At 41.0% G+C, this 17,803-nt stretch overlaps 1 protein-coding gene and 1 long non-coding RNA gene across 4 annotated transcripts in view; one reads left to right on the top strand and one right to left on the bottom strand.

The window, feature by feature from the left end:
- Window positions 1–17,803, top strand: part of LOC102154857 — a 56,624-nt gene that overhangs the window by 31,256 nt on the left and 7,565 nt on the right. The window contains exons 4-6 of one of the 3 annotated variants that reach the window (XR_005354504.1): window positions 7,948–8,103; window positions 11,549–11,608; window positions 14,078–14,363. This is a non-coding gene — a long non-coding RNA (uncharacterized LOC102154857). Of the gene's footprint in view, window positions 1–7,947; window positions 8,104–9,744; window positions 10,132–11,548; window positions 11,609–14,077; window positions 14,364–17,803 lie in introns of those variants that run through there. The other 2 variants (XR_005354503.1, XR_005354502.1) reach the window with 2 other exon arrangements.
- Window positions 1–17,803, bottom strand: part of LRRC4B (leucine rich repeat containing 4B) — a 63,221-nt gene that overhangs the window by 42,630 nt on the left and 2,788 nt on the right. The window lies entirely within an intron of this gene.

Below are 17,803 nucleotides of genomic sequence, written 5' to 3'. Positions count from 1 at the left end.
GGCAAAGGAAATTTTCCCCCCATGTAGTTTGGTTTGCTCAGAAAACTCTTTCAAGGGACGCCTGGGTGGCTCAGTGGTTGAGCATCTGCCTTCACGCTTAGGGAGTGATCCTGGGATCCCAGGATCGAGTTCCTCATCAGGCTCATTGCGGGGAACCTGCTTCTCCCTCTGCTTGTGTCTCTACCTCTCTCTCTCTCTCTTTCTTTCTGTGTCTGTCATGAATAAATAAAAAAAGAAAACTCTTTCAAAGTGAGGTCCATGGGGGTAGAGGTATCACAGACACACCCCTCCCCGGCCAGTATTCATGTATTTTGTCCAATATATCACACTGAGAAAATGCCATGGGCCTTAACCTCTGCTGGTAAATAATCATGATTGTCATCAAAGGTGGAGAGTTCTAGGAAGCGGGAAGCATCACAGTGGGTGTTAAGCGAGGCCCTAGGTCTTCCCCCAATTCTGTCCTTCGCTATATCTCCAACTCCAACCCTAACCCTAATTCTTTTTTTTTTTTTAATTTTTATTTATTTATGATAGTTACAGAGAGAGAGAGAGAGGCAGAGACACAGGCAGAGAGAGAAGCAGGCTCCATGCACCGGAAGCCCGACGTGGGATTCGATCCCGGGTCTCCAGGATCGCGCCCTGGGCCAAAGGCAGGCGCCAAACTGCTGCGCCACCCAGGGATCCCCCTAACCCTAATTCTTAGGAGAGATGATGACCACTGAAAAATGAACACAGGGTTAGATGCTCAACTTTTACAGCAGAGAAACATCCTGTTACCTGCTTGTCAGGTTTCCAAAACATCTGTGTTTGTCCTGAGACAGAGTAGCTGACCATATTTCCCAAAGATGGCTATAACAATATCCTCCATGCCACATGTTCTGACACTCCTCTGTGTGCCATCCCTTGGACTGAGGAGGGCTTTTGTGACTTTTGTGGCCAATAGAGTGTGGCAGCAGTAATGCCATGTGACTTTCAAGGCCAGGTCATAAAATAGATGAAGCTTCTGCTTTATGCTGGAATATTCACTCCTGAGCCTTTGGTGGCTATATAAGCCAAAGGCCTGTTCTGAGGTTGCCATGCTGGGAGGAAGCTCAAACTAAGCCATGTGGAGAGGCCACAGAGAGAGGCCTGATACTATCCAAGGAGGGAAAGATGCCTGGCCTGCACACCTTATCCTGCCTGTCTTATCCTCACTATAGTCTCACTATGTCCACTTTATAGATCCAGAGCCAGAAGTGCCCAGAGGAGTCCTTCCCAAATTCTTGACTCACAGAAACCTTACGACATAATAAAATGATTTTGTTGTTTTAAGCCACTAAATACTGAGAGCAATTTGTTACACAGCAGTAGATAAGTACAACAGTCAGCAACACAGACCACTAGCACTGTAGTTCTTTACTAGACTGGGCAGTCTCAAACCATCTGCTTCCACCAGTGGTTGAAAGTTTGGCTGAAATAAGCATGCATCCTAACCTGGTCTTAGTTTCTAGATATTATTCCCCTCCAAGGTGCCAGACTCCTTGGAAAAACAACTGGTTCCAGGTTTGGGGTAGGGCCAGTACAAAGTCAACCTGGGATATCTTTTGTACCAAAAAGACAAGGAAGTGCTCAAAGCCTAATGGGACCACATTAAAAGGCTACAAGAGCCAGCTTGAAGGGGTTCTACTGGGAAAAGTTGGGACAGTTTAGCACACCTGGGTGCTCAGTCATTGAGCACCTGCCTTCAGCTCAGGTGGTGATCCGAGTCCTGGGATCGAGCCCCATATTGGGCTCCCTATGGAGAGCCTGCTTCTCCCTCTGCCTATGTTTCTGCCTCTCTCTGTCTCTCATGAATAAATAAATAAAATCTTTTTTAAAAGTTTGGGCAATTTGAGCACCAAAGGGAATGACTAGGTCAGTAACATGTTTTGTGTGACTGTTACACACACACATAAATGTGTGTGTATGTAAATACATATTTATCATATATAAAGATTTTTAAAATTATTTAAGAGAGAGAGAGCATGAGTTGGGGAGAAGGGCAGAGGGAGAGGGAGAAGCAAGGGCTCAATTCCAGAACTCCAGGAGATCATGACCTGAGCCAAAGGCAGACACTTAACCAACTGACCCAACCAGGTGCCCCATATTTATCATATATAGATATGGCAGATATGATGATATATACCTATGACAGAATGATAATCACTAGTTTGAAGTCCCAAATTCATTCCTCCAAGGATCATCAGAATATTCACATGTTGCTAAAGTCTCACTCTGCAGATTATTCATACCTGTATAGTGGAGAGAAGCAGTGGTCGCCACCTTAACAAACCTATGAAAGCATCACTAATCATGGGAAAACCTGGCATATGTGCCTCCTGAAGTAAAGCAAAATGAAGAAAAGCATCATTTATGAGATTTTGTTGCCAAGAATGTTTATTTTTAAAAAAATTTAAAAGATTATTTATTTATTCATGAGAGACACAGAGAGAAAGAGAGAGGCAGAGACACAGGCAGAGGGAGAAGCAGGCTCCACGCAGGGAGCCCAATGTGGAACTGATCCCTGGACTTCAGGACCACGCCCTGGGCCGAAGGCAGGCACCAAATCGCTGAGCCACCCAGGGATCCCTGCCAAGAATGTTTAAATTGAATCTAATTAAGCCTTAAGACCCTTGGTTCCCAAACTATAGCTGAAGCACCCTGGGGGGAACTGTAACAAACTCCCAGCAATGCTGTGCTGGTAGATGATTTAACAACCAGCTCTCTGAGAAAAAGTGGCCACTGAGCACTGTGACATTAACAGTCAGTTGAAAAGAGATGTACTATGCCTCTTTCTTGGAAAGCCAGTATTGGCTGCCTCCTGGTTACAGGATATTTAAAGTTTTCAAGAGAAAGAGTGGCACTTGATATCTATTAGAAAACATTTGACCTACTAATTCTGAGGTAGTTCACAGTTTCAATGTTATATTTGCTCTACATTTTTTTGGATGACAAGTCTTTGGGAAGCTGGGTTTTTGGTAGTTCTGTCATTAAAAGCAAACACTGGGGCGCCTGGGTGGCTCAGTGTTTGAGTATCTGCCTTCAGCTCAGGTTATGATCCTGGGGTCCTGGGATCGAGTCTCGCGTTGGGCTCCCTGTGAGGAGCCTGCTTTTCCCTCTGCCTGTGTCTCTGCCTCTCTCTCTCTGTGTCTCCCATGAATAAATAAATAAAATCTTAAAAAAAAAAAGGCAAACACTGCCCTGAAAATCTTTGTGGAACAGGATATGAAGGAGAGTGGTCAGAGTGATTCTGATGTTTGAGAGGTTGTATACTGCCATCCTGTTAATAAGTAATTAGTTTTGTTTAAGAATGAAATAAAATATTTTACTCTCAATTTATGTGCATTACTTCTTCAACTGGTGGTGAGTTGTTCAGTCATAAACTTAATAAATGGGTATTTTAGTTAGGTATTTCTTTTGAGCCTATGTACACTATGAAAGAATTACAGAGATACCAAAGGCACTGTGAAGTGAGAATGTTTGGGAACTCCTGCTCCAGACCTAATTTCCATCTTCTAGAAAGGAGGATAGAGGAACAAGTTAAAAGACACTATGGAGAAACAATGAGACAAATCCAGACTGTGGGGCATTTACAAAATAAGCAGCCTGGTTTCTTCAAAAAGTCAGTATCATAGAAGAGTAAACAAAGTTGGAATAGTTGCTCTGGATTAAAAGAGATTAAAGGAGATGTAATAACCAAATGCAGTGCATGAAATTGCACATTGCTTAGGTCCTGATTTCAAACATATTTTACAAGCCCTAAAAGACAGTCTCTGGGCAGCTGGGGAAATGTGAATTTGGTCTCGATCTTTGAAACATTAAGGAATTAATGTTAATTTTATTATGTGTAATAATATAATATTGTGATTATGTAGGAGTACATTCTTATTCTTAGGAGGTTCCTGCTGAAGTATTTATGTCTGCAATTTACTTTCAGGTAATTCAGCATTTGAAGTGTGAATAATTATTGAGTCTAAATGGTGGGTAGATAGATGCTCAATTTTTTTTTCAATTTTTCTGTATGTTGTCATTTTTCATAAAAAATGTGGTGGGGATTCAGTTGAGAGAATAACACTTAGGGCAGGTTGTCACTTGCAATTAACCCCTTTGCATCCTGCATAAAACAATTATTCTCTGTTTGTACCAGCACTTAAGATTGCCTGGGTAGCCCTGGTGGCTCAGTGGTTTAGCGCCGCCTTCAGCCCAGGGCGTGATCCTGGAGATGTCGGGTTCCCTGCATGGAGCCTGCTTCTCCCTCTACCTGTGTCTCTGCCTTTCTCTCTCTCTGTGTATAAATTATATCATGAATAAATAAATGAAGTCTAAAAAAAAATATTGCCCTAGTATCTCTCATCTGAAGAAATAATAATTCTCCAAATCCCCTCCTTTGACACCATATTTCCCTGCAGTGCATCCTATTCTTTGTCATTTTCAGCAGAACTTCTAAAACCATTGGGATGACTATCTCCTGTTCTTCATGTCCTACTCTCTCTTCAAACGCCAGCTGGGAGTCTGTCCACCCCCCCCACACACACACACTCCTCCCTCACTAAACTGCCCTTGTCTAGATCACCAGGACCTTCATGTTGCAAATCCAGGGGCCACTTCTCATTCCTACCCTACTTATCCACTTAGCAGCATTTGATATAGTGTCTCCTTGAAACCATGTCTTCTCTTGGCTTTAGTGACTCCAAACCCTCCACGATTTATTCCTCCCTCATCAGAACTTTGTCGGCTTCTCGACCTTCATTTGGCTTCTCAGTGTGGGAGGAGACCCGCAGGGACCAAGCCCTCTCTGGTGCTCTTCTCTCTCTCCCTAGGTGACCTCACCCTGTTCTGTGGCTTTAAACACTCCAGTCAGCTGACGAATGTGGGTCTCCAGCCCTAACCTCTGCACTGAGCTCTCCCTCTCTGCATGCACACAAAGGGGTACTTGACATTTCCACTTCTCAAATGCAACATATCTAAAACAGACCTCTAGACTTCCACCCCACACACACACCTGTTTTGCTTCCAGTCTTCCCTACTTCAGCAAATTGTACCACCTTCCATTTAGTTGAGGAAGGAATAGAGAAGTTGTTCTTGGTTGTGCTCTTTTCTCACCCTCATCCAACCCATCATCCAGTCTGTGGCTCTACATCTTTTTTTTTTTTTTTAAGATTTTATTCACTTCTTTTTTTTTATTTTTTTATTTTTTTTTATTTATTTATGATAGTCACACACAGAGAGAGAGAGAGAGGCAGAGACATAAGCAGAGAGAGAAGCAGGCTCCATGCACCGGGAGCCCGACGTGGGATTCGATCCCAGGTCTCCAGGATCGCGCCCTGGGCCAAAGGCAGGCGCTAAACCGCTGCGCCACCCAGGGTTCCCGATTTTATTCACTTCTTCATGAGAGACACAGAGAGAGAGGCACAGATATAGGCAGAGGGAGAAGCAGGCTGCTTGTGGGGAGCCCAATGTGGGACTCAATCCCAGGACCCCGAGATCATACCCTAAGCCAAAGGCAGATGCTCAACCACTGAGCCACCCAGGTGCACCTTGTGGTTCTACTTCTAAAATATGTTGCAAACGGTCCTTTCTTTCTCTTCTACTACCACAGTAGCAATAGTCACCATCCTCTCTCCCGTGGCCAGCTAAAGGCCTCCTCATTGGCCTTATTGCCACTCCTGTATCCCTACAATCCGTTCTCCACACAGTAGCCAGACTGATTTTTTTTTTAAGATTTTATTTATTTATTCATGAGAGACACAGTGAGAGAGGCAGAGACATAGATAGAGGGAGAAGCAGGTTCCTTACAGACAACCCAATGTGGGACTCAATTCCTGTACCTGAGATCACCCCCTGAGCCAAAGGCAGACATTCAACTGCTGAGCCACCCAGGTGTCCCAAAACTGATCTTGTTAAAATGTAAATCAGATCATATTATCTCTCAACTTAAGACATTCTGAGGACTTCCCACCCTACTTCAAATTAAATCTGCACTCCTGAACATGGCCTACTGTACCTTGCATGGTCTGGGCCCTGATAGCACTCTACATCATCTCTTACCATTCTGCCCTTCACTCACTACACTCCAGCTTCTTCCACTACAGTGGGCTCATTTCTACCCCAGGGCCTTTGTGCCAGCTACTTTCCACCTGCAACACTCTTTTCCCAGATCTTCACATGGCTGGCTCCTTCTGATTTTCAGGCCTCAGTTCAAATATCACCTTTCAAAGAGAAATTCCTTGTCCAACTTATTTAAAGGAGCCCTCATATCCACTCCTGGCCACTCTTTATAACAAGACTCTGTCCTATTTTCTTCATAACATTTATTCATAACTGAAATTTTCTTATTTGTTTGTTTATCTACTACTCACTGACTGTTTTTCTCCACTAGATGGCAAAACCCCTTAAGAATAGACACCTGGTCTATTCCCAGTGATTACTATAATACCAGTGTATAGAAAGTGTCAGAAAAATGGTGTATTTTCATTAAATTTGTTGAACACAATAATCTATCCAGTCTTATGTGTACTTCAAACATTCTTGAAACAAAACCATTCCTCAGCATAATGAAACACTACCTGTGTTTGTTGTACCTACTGTGCATTAGGCAGATGCTTGTGTTACTGTGTATCAGACAGATGCTCATGTTATCTCTAACCCAACAATCCCATGAGGAAGGTGCTCTTATACTCTCTATTTTACAGAGAAGACTCAAGTTTGAAGAGGTGAGTACTTATACACAGGGAGGAAATTTAGATTGGATTCCAAATCTGCCCTACTTGGCTCCAAAGCACATGCTCTTTCTACTCTACCATACGTTTGGGACATAACTGGATCACAATTTCTTTTCATTATAATACATTGGTGGGGGGACACCTGGGTGGCTCAGCGGTTGAGCATCTGCCTTCAACTCAGGGCATGATCTTGGAGTCCCAGAATTGGGTCCCACATTGGGCTCCCTGCAAGGAGCCTGCTTCTCCCTCTGCCTATGTCTCTGCCTTTCTCTCTGTGTCTCTCATGAATAAATAAATAAAATCTTAATAAATAAATAAATAAACAAACAAACAAACAAACCATCTGGAAGTTTGCTGTTTAAAAATAAATAAATAATACATTGGGAACTCCTGCCTTAGGGCCATGATGAAGTAACTGGTACCAGACCTGCCCTTCTGTAATAAACAACTATTAAAGTGGACACAATGTGTGAGGTCACTGTTTTCAGGCATTGAATAAATAATATAGAAGAGGACTAGGATTCTGAAGCCTGTGCTACCACCTGGTAATTTCACTCTTGGGTATTTACTCAAGAGAAATTAGAACAAGTCTCCATATACAGTCCACACAAAGACTAGGGAAGAGCAAAGCATCTTTATTAATAATAACATAAAACTGGAAATAACTCCAACTTTCATCAACAATGGAATAGACAAACCCACTGTAGTATATTCATAAAATGGAATACTATTTAGCAACAAAAAGAATAAACTATTGATACGTTCAACAACATGGATGAGTCTCATAGACATTATGTTGAGCAAGAAGAAAAGACATGAAAGAAAACATACTGTATGATTCTATTTGTGTAAAGTTCAAGAAAAGGCAGAATTATTAGTAATAGAAATAAGAATAGTGGTTGCCTATGGGCTTGGGGATTAATTGGAAAGGGGCATATGAAAACCTTCTGGGTTGATGGAAATATTCTATTATCTTGAATAAGGTATTGGTTACATGTGCTATAGATTTGTCAAAACTCACTAAATTGTAACCTTAATATCTCTGCATTTTACTGTACATAAATTGTTCCTAAAAATAATTCATTGCCCTCCATTTCATATAATTTACAAAAGTAAATTCTAGATGTTTTATATATCTAGATCTAAGAGGTAAAACAATACAGCTTTTATTTATTTTATTTTTATTTATTTATTTTTTTCAATACAGCTTTTAAAAGAAAGCACAGGGGAGCATTTTCATGTGCACATGCAGAAAAGATGTCTTAAACAAGACCAAAGTTAACTATGGAGGGAAAAATTGGTAAGATGGACTATATTAAGAACTTCTGTTCAACAAAAGAAAGTGAAAAGGCAAGGTACAAAGGTGTGTTTTTATTCAGAATATGTAAATAATTCCTTGTAATCAATAAGGAAAAGTCAGACAAGCCAACAGAAAAATGGACGAACTCTTACCCTGCTGGTGGGAGCATAAACACTCTGGAAAACAGATCCTCAAAAGCTGAGCATCTGCATTCCCTGACTCCTAGGTAGTTATCCACCAGAAATATATACATGTGTTCACCCAAAGATATGTACAATGACTTTCACAGTAGCACTGCTCACAGTAGCCAAAATCTGAAAACAATCCAAACATGCATTGACAACAGAATGAAAGAGTAAACTGTGGTACAGTCACAAAATGGGGACTGTTCCTACAGCAATGAGAATGAATGACCTACAATCACATGCAACAACATGGATAGAATGAAAAAGGAAGCTAATCCCATAAGAGGCAAAAGTAATCCATGGGATTTGAAGTTAAGATAGTGACTACCCTTGGAACGATCATGGTGCCTGGAAGGGAACATGACAGGGCTTCTGGGAGGCTGGGTATATGCTTCTCCTTCTTGATCTGGCTGCTGATTACATGGTTTGTTCACTTTATAGAAATTTACTGAGCTGGACACTTAAAATTTGAGTATTTTTCTCTGTGTATATTATGTTTTTTAAAAGTTTTATTATTTTTTTAAAGATGTTATTTATTTATTCATGAGACACACACAGAGAGGCAGAGACACAGGCAGAGGCAGAAGCAGCCTCCATGCAGCAAGCCCGATGTGGGACCTGATCCCGGGACTCCAGGATCACACTCTAGGCTGAGGCAGTGCTAAACCACTGAGCCACCCAGGCGTCCCTAGTTTTATTTCTTTAGAGTAAAATAATTAATGGCTGTATTAGTTTTCTATTGCTGCTATAAAAATTAAACAAATTAAGTGGCTTAAAACAACACAGTTTTGTTATAACGTTGGAGGCCAGAAGTCCAAAGTCAGTCTCGCTAGGCTAAAAAAGTGTATTCTTCAGGAGAATCCGGGAGGGAATCTGTTTCCTAGCCTGAGAAGCCTGCATTCCTTGGTTCATGGCTCCATCACTCCAACCTCTGCTACTAATGTCACATCGCCTTCTCTGATTCTGATCCTCCTGTCTCCCTCTTGTGATTACAATTGGCCCCCAAGGATATTCCACGATTATTTCCCCACTTCAAGATCCTTAACCTGGCCACATATGCAAAGTCCTTCTTGCCCTATAAATCAACATATTCACAGGTTCCAGGGAATAGGATGTGGGCATCTTTATTCTGTCTGCCAGAATGATTGTGAAAGAACAGGTGTCAAAGAGAGAAAAGGAGAAAAAAAATTCCATACTCTCCCCTTCCAAATACAATCCTCTCTAGCAGTTTGGTACGTTTCCATTTAGTCTTTAAAAGCATAGTTATATTCATACTTCATAGAAAATGTGAGCATTCTGCTTTTGTTCACTGAACATTACCTCACCAACATTTCCATGCTAATATATATTTCTCAAAATGTCATTTAAAATGGCTGTGTAATATTCTATTGAGTGGATGCAGCATAGTTAACTTAACCATTCCCTTCTAGTTGGATACCCTAGCAATTTTATTTTTGAAAAAAACCATTATAAATAACATCATGATGAACCTCTTTGTATATATTTGTTTGACTTGCAGGTGGACTCCAAGGCCTTAAGAGCTTGACCATTTTTCCTGCACTTGACACCTACTGCCAAATTGCTTTCCAGAGGGTGGCAGCAATTTTCATTCCGACACCACATATGGACATGGATATCTGTTTTGTTGTGCTCTCACCAGTATTCAGTGGAACCTTAAAATATTTGTTGCTTATTTGATGGGCAGAAAAAAGAATCACTGAGTTGTTTTAGTGCTATACCCTTGGGCTTTATCAAAAGGAACAAAACAAAATAGTTTACTGCAAAGTGTTGTTAATGATCCAATAATTCAATTCATAAGAACTTCTATTAAAGAAATAACCAGGGGGGATCCCTGGGTGGCGCAGCGGTTTAGCGCCTGCCTTTGGCCCAGGGCGCGATCCTGGAGACCCGGGATCGAATCCCATGTCGGGCTCCCGGTGCATGGAGCCTACTTCTCCCTCTGCCTGTGTCTCTGCCTCTCTCTCTCTCTCTGTGTGACTATCATTAAAAAAAAAAAAAAAAAAAAAAAAGAAATAACCAGGGGATCCCTGGGTGGCTCAGCGGTTTAGTGCCTGCCTTTGGCCCAGGGCGTGATCCTGGAGTCCCGGGATCGGTCCCGGAATCGGGTCCCGGAATCGGCATGGAGCCTGCTTCTCCCTCCTCCTGTGTCTCTGCCGCCCCGTCCCCCATGTCTATCATAAATAAATAAATCTTTTTTTTTTAAGAAATAACCAGAGAGGTACGTAAAAAAATATATATACACTCAAAGATGTGTGTTAGAGGCACCTGGGTGGCTCAGTGGTTGAGTACCTCCCTTTGGCTCCGGTTGTGATCCTGGAGTCCTGGGATCGAGTCCCGCACTGGGCTCTCCCAGGGAGCCTACTTCTCCCTCTGCCTATGTCTCTGTGTTTCTCATGAATAAATAAATAAAATATTTTTTAAAAGATGTCTGCTATTTGTGATAGCCAAATTTGAAAACAACTTACATGTTAAAAACAGAGCATGTATGACCTTGGTGAAGTCACATACCTGTATCCTGTAGTTTGCATTTCTAATCACTCTTGCCCTTGTTATTGTTTGTTCATTCATCTCATATATGGACTGAACTCTGTGTTGGGAGCGGAGTGATGAACAGAACAGTAGGAAATAAAAATGCTGTACTCAGGAAGCTTATAATGTTGTCTAGTAGATTGACCTAGTTCGCTGGAAGATCTCTTTGCCTCTGTTTTCCCATCTTTAAAAGGGGGGGTGAGTTGGAAGGAGTTGGAACAGATACCATCTGTGTCCTTCAAAATCCAATTTCTAGGTCTCTAGTTAATTGACTTCTTATTCTCCTTGTTAAACTTAAATCTCCTTGAGGGGGATCTGCTCTCTTGTCAGCCCAGGAGGGGCCTCTGTCAGGTAACAGCACTATTACTTTCCTCCGGGAGTTATCTTGTCCTACTTTGCTTCTATGTGACTTCAGTGCAGCTGACCCATCCTAGGTGTTAGGAGAATGTGCCTGAGCCAGGCCTGGCATCTCCCAATCAATGAGAACCAATCTCAGAACCTTTTCTGGGGTTGCCAGGGAAAAGGTGTTGGCTTTGTCCTGGGGTTGGTTAGCTGGTAGAAATGAAACGTTGAGCTGCCAGTATTTGAGCAATCTGTACTCTGCACAAATTCAGCCAGTGCTTCTCTTGCCAAACCTATGTCCTGGGTAAAAGACTGTGCCAGACAGATGGATGGGATGCCTTTTTGAAATTTATCCACCCAGAGTTAGTGGCTTTTTGTAACTTGCCCAGTCCAGGGCCCTTCTTTATTGTTGTTTGTAATTTTCCCTTAAGGCACCTGGTGACCCTGCCATAATGCAAAAGAAGGCTGCCTGAGAATAAAGCAACACAGAGGTAAGCAAAAGGGAGAAACAGAGAGATATGTTCCTGCTAGCAATATTTGGGTGCCTGATCCAGCTACTCCTGATGCTAATACCAGTCATGAACTGTACAATTTCGTGAACCAAGGAATGTACACTCCCCCCCTTTTTTGCTTGAACCAGTTTTTGTTGGGGTTCTTCTACTTGCACGTGTAACATAACTGACTGATACTGTGAGGGACTGCTTGCTAATTCCTATCTTCTCATGCTGCTCAGCACTCTCTCATTCTCCCTCTATGGGCTATCAGTTTACTTTAAAATGAAGGAGTTGAATCAGCAGTGCTTCCTATTTTAGTGCTGATGAGATATATATCTCATATAAAATCATATATAAATATATAGGATTTTATTTTTATTTATTTTTATTTTTATATATTATAAAATCATATATAAATCATATATATATGATTTTAGAGGAATCTTGTTACATGAAGTAGGGAAGGTTGAGTTTATTGGCCCCATTCTACAGCTGTGATAATGGCAGTTGGGAGCAATTAAATGATTTGTTCAAAGTAACATAAAACAAGTACACAGAGCTGCTGGGATTTGGATCTTGAGCTGTCTGGCTCCAAGTCCTGTGCTCCATTGACAGGTGGGGAAGCTGTGATCCATATAGAGAAAGCGACTTTAAAATCACAGGGAATGGAAAGAGGGGCAATTAGTGGCAGGCTCTCCTGATTTCCACCTGGTGCCTTTTCCTCTGCATTGTGCTACATCGTGGCTGATAGTAGCCATAAAAGCATTTTGGAAAAAAAGTCAATATATATTTCCTCATAGGACTGGCAAAACTAAATTGACTGGTATATTATGCGTTGATGCTCTCTGTCCCATGGCCTGTAGAAACAAAAATTGGTATGCCTACACTGCATCCTCCACCTTGTCCTGGCTTTGTTGTGTACAGGGTACTTGCTGGTCTTTTAACTTGGTGCATGGTCACATGACTTGCTTTGGCCAATGGCATGTGGGTAAAAACAACAGGCTGTCAATCCTGAGTCTAGGACTTAAGTGGGCTAGCATGTTGCCATTAGTCCTCTGAATCTCTGCTCTGGCCACCAAAAGCTTTCCCTAGTAGCTGATCCTCCCTCTGCCTGAGCCCCAGGATGAAACACCTGGAGCAGATTTGAGCCAACCAGACCTGCAGCCTATGGCAGAGCAGCCCTAGCCAAGCCAAGCTAAAAAACAATACAATGATTATTATTTGAAGTTGCTGAGTTTTTGGTATTCATTATATAACAATAGTTTAAAGCTACAGGAAGTGTTTACTAAAATTAAAATGAATACACCCACATGACCTGATGATTCCACAGGTTCTTATGGACCCTAATGGAATATACCTTTACCCAAGGACACTTGTATAAAGATGTTCACAGCAACATTGTTTTTAGGAGCAAAGAAACAAAAAAATAATCCAAATGTCCACCAACAGGAGAACAGATAAATAAACATGAGTTTTCTGGAATGTTATTGCAGTTCTTAAAAGAAATGGTACAGAGCTATTTAAGTAAATCTGGATAGATTTCCAAGACATATTGTTGAGTTAAAAAAGCAAGCTGCAGAACAATATGTACAGTATGATCCCATTTATGTTAAAACACACTCACATGCTTGCTCAAAACAATACTACTCATTTACTATACAATACTATGCATACACTGTATTACTAAATACATATACATGCTTTTAGACAAAGATCTGGAAGGACCCACCATAACAGTGATAACAATGGTTACTTCCAGAGAAGATACCTAGTTTGTAGAGAAGTGATTAAAGGGGACTTTAGCTTTATCTGTAACACTGTTTTCAAAAACCAAACCAATTTGTACAACCAAATTGTACAAACCAGATTGCACAATTACTTCTACAATTGAAAAAATATTTTTACAAGGGAAGGAATATATGTGAGTATATATATATATATATATGTATACTACAAATATAAACCTAAGATTTTATTTTAAATGTTCTCTAGAGGCATACAAACTTGAATTCCAGTCCTATCTCTACCACCAGCTTCCATAAGTCACTCCATCACTCCGAACTTCTGTTTTCCTATAGATAAAATTGGGATACTAATTTATATTTAATAGGGTTGCCACAAAAAGTAAATAATAATGTATGTAAAGTCCCACGAATAGTGTCTGACAGGTAGTATATATTCAATTAAGTATTCACTCCCCTCCATTTTCCAGCTGCTCCTAATTCTGACCTTGCTTCTAACCCAGGAGTCAAACTGTGGTGATGGCTTTGTGGGTACCTCCTCAGAATTTATCTCCTCTTTGTTAGATAGGATGATGGCTCCCTAAAAATGTCATAATCCTCAGAACCTGCGATTATGTCAGGTTCAATGGTAAAGGGGAATCAATATTGCTCATTGCTGACTTTAGGGGGTAACCTAAATTATCTACATGGGCCCAATATAATCACGAGGTTCTATTTCTACCAGGAGGGGAGAGCCTGCATAAAGAAGCAGCCAATTAGAGGAAATCAGAGGGCTCAGAAATTCAAGGGATGTAACTGGTGACATCCTGTGAGAGCCTGGATCCATGCGTGAAGTTTTGGGCTAACCGTGACTTTTCATCTACACTTGACCCTGGAACTGAGAGGGAGTTAGGGGTGCTGACCCCATCCCCCACACAGCTGAAAATCTCAGGAAAACTTCTGACTCCCCAAAACCTTAACCACTAGTAACCTACTGTGGACCAGAAGCCTTACCAATAACATGAAGGGGCAATGAACTCATATTTTGTATATGTATTATATATAGTATTCTTATAATAAAACTAGAGAAACTGCTACTAAAAATTATAAGAAAAATATATTTACAGTACTGTACTGTATTTATTTTTAAAAACTGTGCATAAGTGGACCTGCAGTTCAAACCCATTGTTCAAGAGTCAACTGTACATGAGACAATAACCACTCCCTTTTTCAGCCAGTTAGAGTTGGAATTTTGTTCTCTGCAAATGAAATAATCCCTCTGAGAATCTGATGAGCTAGAAACTCATTCCCTAGAGAAAAATACATGCAGACAAACCTTTGTATACAATTCCAGGGAAACTTATGACCCCCTGAAGCCAGGCCCCAGGTTATGAAGTCCTGCTCTGTTCTAAACATATCACTGCCAGCAGGCATCAAAGAGAAGGAAAGAAGAGAGAAAGTCTTCAGGGAGTCCAGGATCCCTCCTTCTATTCCTGTAGAGGAACTTTGATATGGGTCAAAGACAAATAATTGGATCAAAGAATAAAGGATGGGAGCTCTCTGCGGAAGGTGCAAAAGGCTCTTTGGGATCACTTCATTCTGTTTCCTTGAGGAAATCTCTGCCTCTCTTCTGGGATCTACTGGAAAAGGGTGTAAAATTGGGGCAACTCAGCATCTCTTGGATCTCCTTTCTGGGTTATGTTTTCTATCTTCCCACACTTGGGACAACTAAAGATCAGAGAGGTATAGTGAATTGCCCAAGATACACAACAAAAGTATGAAGTTTTTGAATTCTGGCCTACTTAGGTCTTTTACATATAAAGAGCCCTGCCAAGGTTTCCTTCCTTTTTTTTTTTTTTTAATTTATTTATTTTTATTTTTTTTTTATTTATGATAGTCACACACACAGAGAGAGAGAGGCACAGAGACATAGGCAGAGGGAGAAGCAGGCTCCATGCACCGGGAGCCCGACGTGGGATTCGATCCCGGGTCTCCAGGATCGCCACCTGGGCCAAAGGCAGGCGCCAAAACACTGCACCACCCAGGGATCCCTAAGGTTTCCTTCCTTTTCTTTCTGTCTCTCAAACATGCCAAATATGTTCCTACTTCTTCCTTCTGCCTGAACCAATACTGGATAACCCAAGAGGCAGACCAAATACATGTTCAAGGACCAGCAAAGTATAGGTTTTCCATATTTTTGGGGGGAAAAACTAAATATTGTGATGAAGCCATTATGGGAAAAACCAGAACATGGATTCCCTTACATTTATTTTATTATTTAGTATTTTTAAAAATGAATATTGGTATATAATTTTCTTTTCTCATACTTTTCTTACCAGGTTTTGGTATCAGGCCAGCCTCACAAAATGAGCTGGAGATTGATCACTCTGCTGGTCTCTGGAAGAGTGTGCATGATGTTAGAGTTATTTCTTCCTTAAATGTTTAGCAGAACTTGCTAGTGACAATGTCTGGACCCAGAATTTTCTTTTTGGTTGATTTTTTTTTTAAGTTACTGTTTCGAGGGGCACCTGGGTGGCTCAGCAGTTGAGCCTTGCCTCTGGCTGAGGTTGAGATACTGGGATCCCAGGATTGAGTCCTGTATTGGGCTCTCCGTGAGAAGCCTGCTCCTCCTTCTGCCTATGTCTCTGCCTCTGTGTGTCTCTCAAGAATGAATAAATAGAATCTTAAAAAAAAAAAAAAAAAAAAAAGTTACAGGGCAGCCCGGGTGGCTCAGTGGTTTAACACCTACCTTTGGCCCAGGGAGTGATCCTGGGGTTCCAGGATCAAGTCCCATGTCTGGCTTCCTGGATGGAGTCTGCTTTTCCCTCGACCTACGTCTCTGCCTCTCTCTCTCTGTGTCTCTCATGAATAAATAAATAAAATCGTAAAAAAAAAGTTACTGATACAATTTGTTTAAATGGTTTTAGAACTAATCAAATGCTCTATTTCTTCTTATTTCTGGTAGGTTGTAGTTTTCCAGGGATTTGTCCGGCTCATCTATATTTTTTTTTAAAGATTTTATTTATTTATTTATGAGAATGCACAGAGAGGAGAGAGAGAGAGAGGCAGAGACGCAGGCAGAGGGAGAAGCAGGCTCCATGCACCAGGAGCCCGACGTGGGATTTGATCCCGGGTCTCCAGGATCACGCCCTGGGCCAAAGGCAGGCGCCAAACCGCTGCGCCACCCAGGGATCCCTATATTTTGAAATGTATTGATATTAAGTTGTCCTTAATATCCAACTTTTTTACCTTGTTAATATCTGTAGCACCTAAAGCAATGTCTTCTTTTTATTTTTTTATTTATTTTTTTATGTATTTTTTTTAAATTTTTATTTATTTATGATAGTCACAGAGAGAGAGAGAGGCAGAGACTCAGGCAGAGGGAGAAGCAGGCTCCATGCACCGGGAGCCCGATGTGGGATTCGATCCCGGGTCTCCAGGATCGCGCCCTGGGCCAAAGGCAGGCGCCAAACCGCTGCGCCACCCAGGGATCCCAATGTCTTCTTTTTAATTCCTGATATTGGCTATTTGTATTTTTTCTCTTTTTATCTACTTCTTTTAGTGCTTATCCTAGAAAGCAAAACTCACAAACTAACTTAAAAGGCTTATGCATAGGGAATAATCAATAATATTGTAAAACAGTATGGTGACAATAACTAGACATCGTGGGGATCATTTCATAATGTATTAAAAGACTGAATCACTATGATGTATACCTGAAACTAATAGGATATTGCATATCAGTTGTATTTAAATAACAAAAATTGATCAACACATTTATAATACAAGGACTTTAGAATACTTTAGCAACATATAACCCCTCCTAACGTGTTTTTATTATGTGTTTATATTCTTTTCTTTAATGTACAAGATATTATTATTGTTATTGCTTTACACAGCCAAAATCTGTTCAGATTTATTCGCATATTTATCACTTTCTTTGCTTTTTATTTCTCCTTGCATCTCAGATATCCCATCTGGGATCACTTTTTTTTTCCTGCCTAAATTAGATCCTTAGAATATTTTTTACTAAGGATCTGCTGCTAGTGGTAAACTCTCTTCACTTTTTAAAATCCCAAAATGTATTTTGATCTCATTCTTGAAATTTATTTTTCACTGGGTATAAAATTGGCAGTTATTTTCTATCAGCACTTTGGGCCTATTCTGGTTTTCATTGTTATTTTTAAGAAGTCAGTTGTTATGTATTGATCTTTTGAAGGGTATCTGTATTCTCTAACTGCTATTGAGATCCTTTTTTTTTCTTTTTAAAGATTTTATTTATTTATTCATGAGAGACACACACACACACAGAGGGGGGCGGTGCAGAGACACAGGCAGAGGGAGAAGCAGGCTCCATTCAAGGAGCCCGATGTGGGACTTGATCCTGGGGATCACACCCTGGGCTGCAAGTGGCACTAAACCGCCGCGCCACCAGGGCTGCCCTATTGAGATCCCTTTGCCTTTAGTAGTC

This window comes from Canis lupus, chromosome 1 (assembly GCF_011100685.1).
Source record: "Canis lupus familiaris isolate Mischka breed German Shepherd chromosome 1, alternate assembly UU_Cfam_GSD_1.0, whole genome shotgun sequence".
NCBI classification, from domain to species: Eukaryota; Metazoa; Chordata; class Mammalia; order Carnivora; family Canidae; genus Canis; species Canis lupus.
This window is presented reverse-complemented; position numbering and strand designations above follow the sequence as displayed.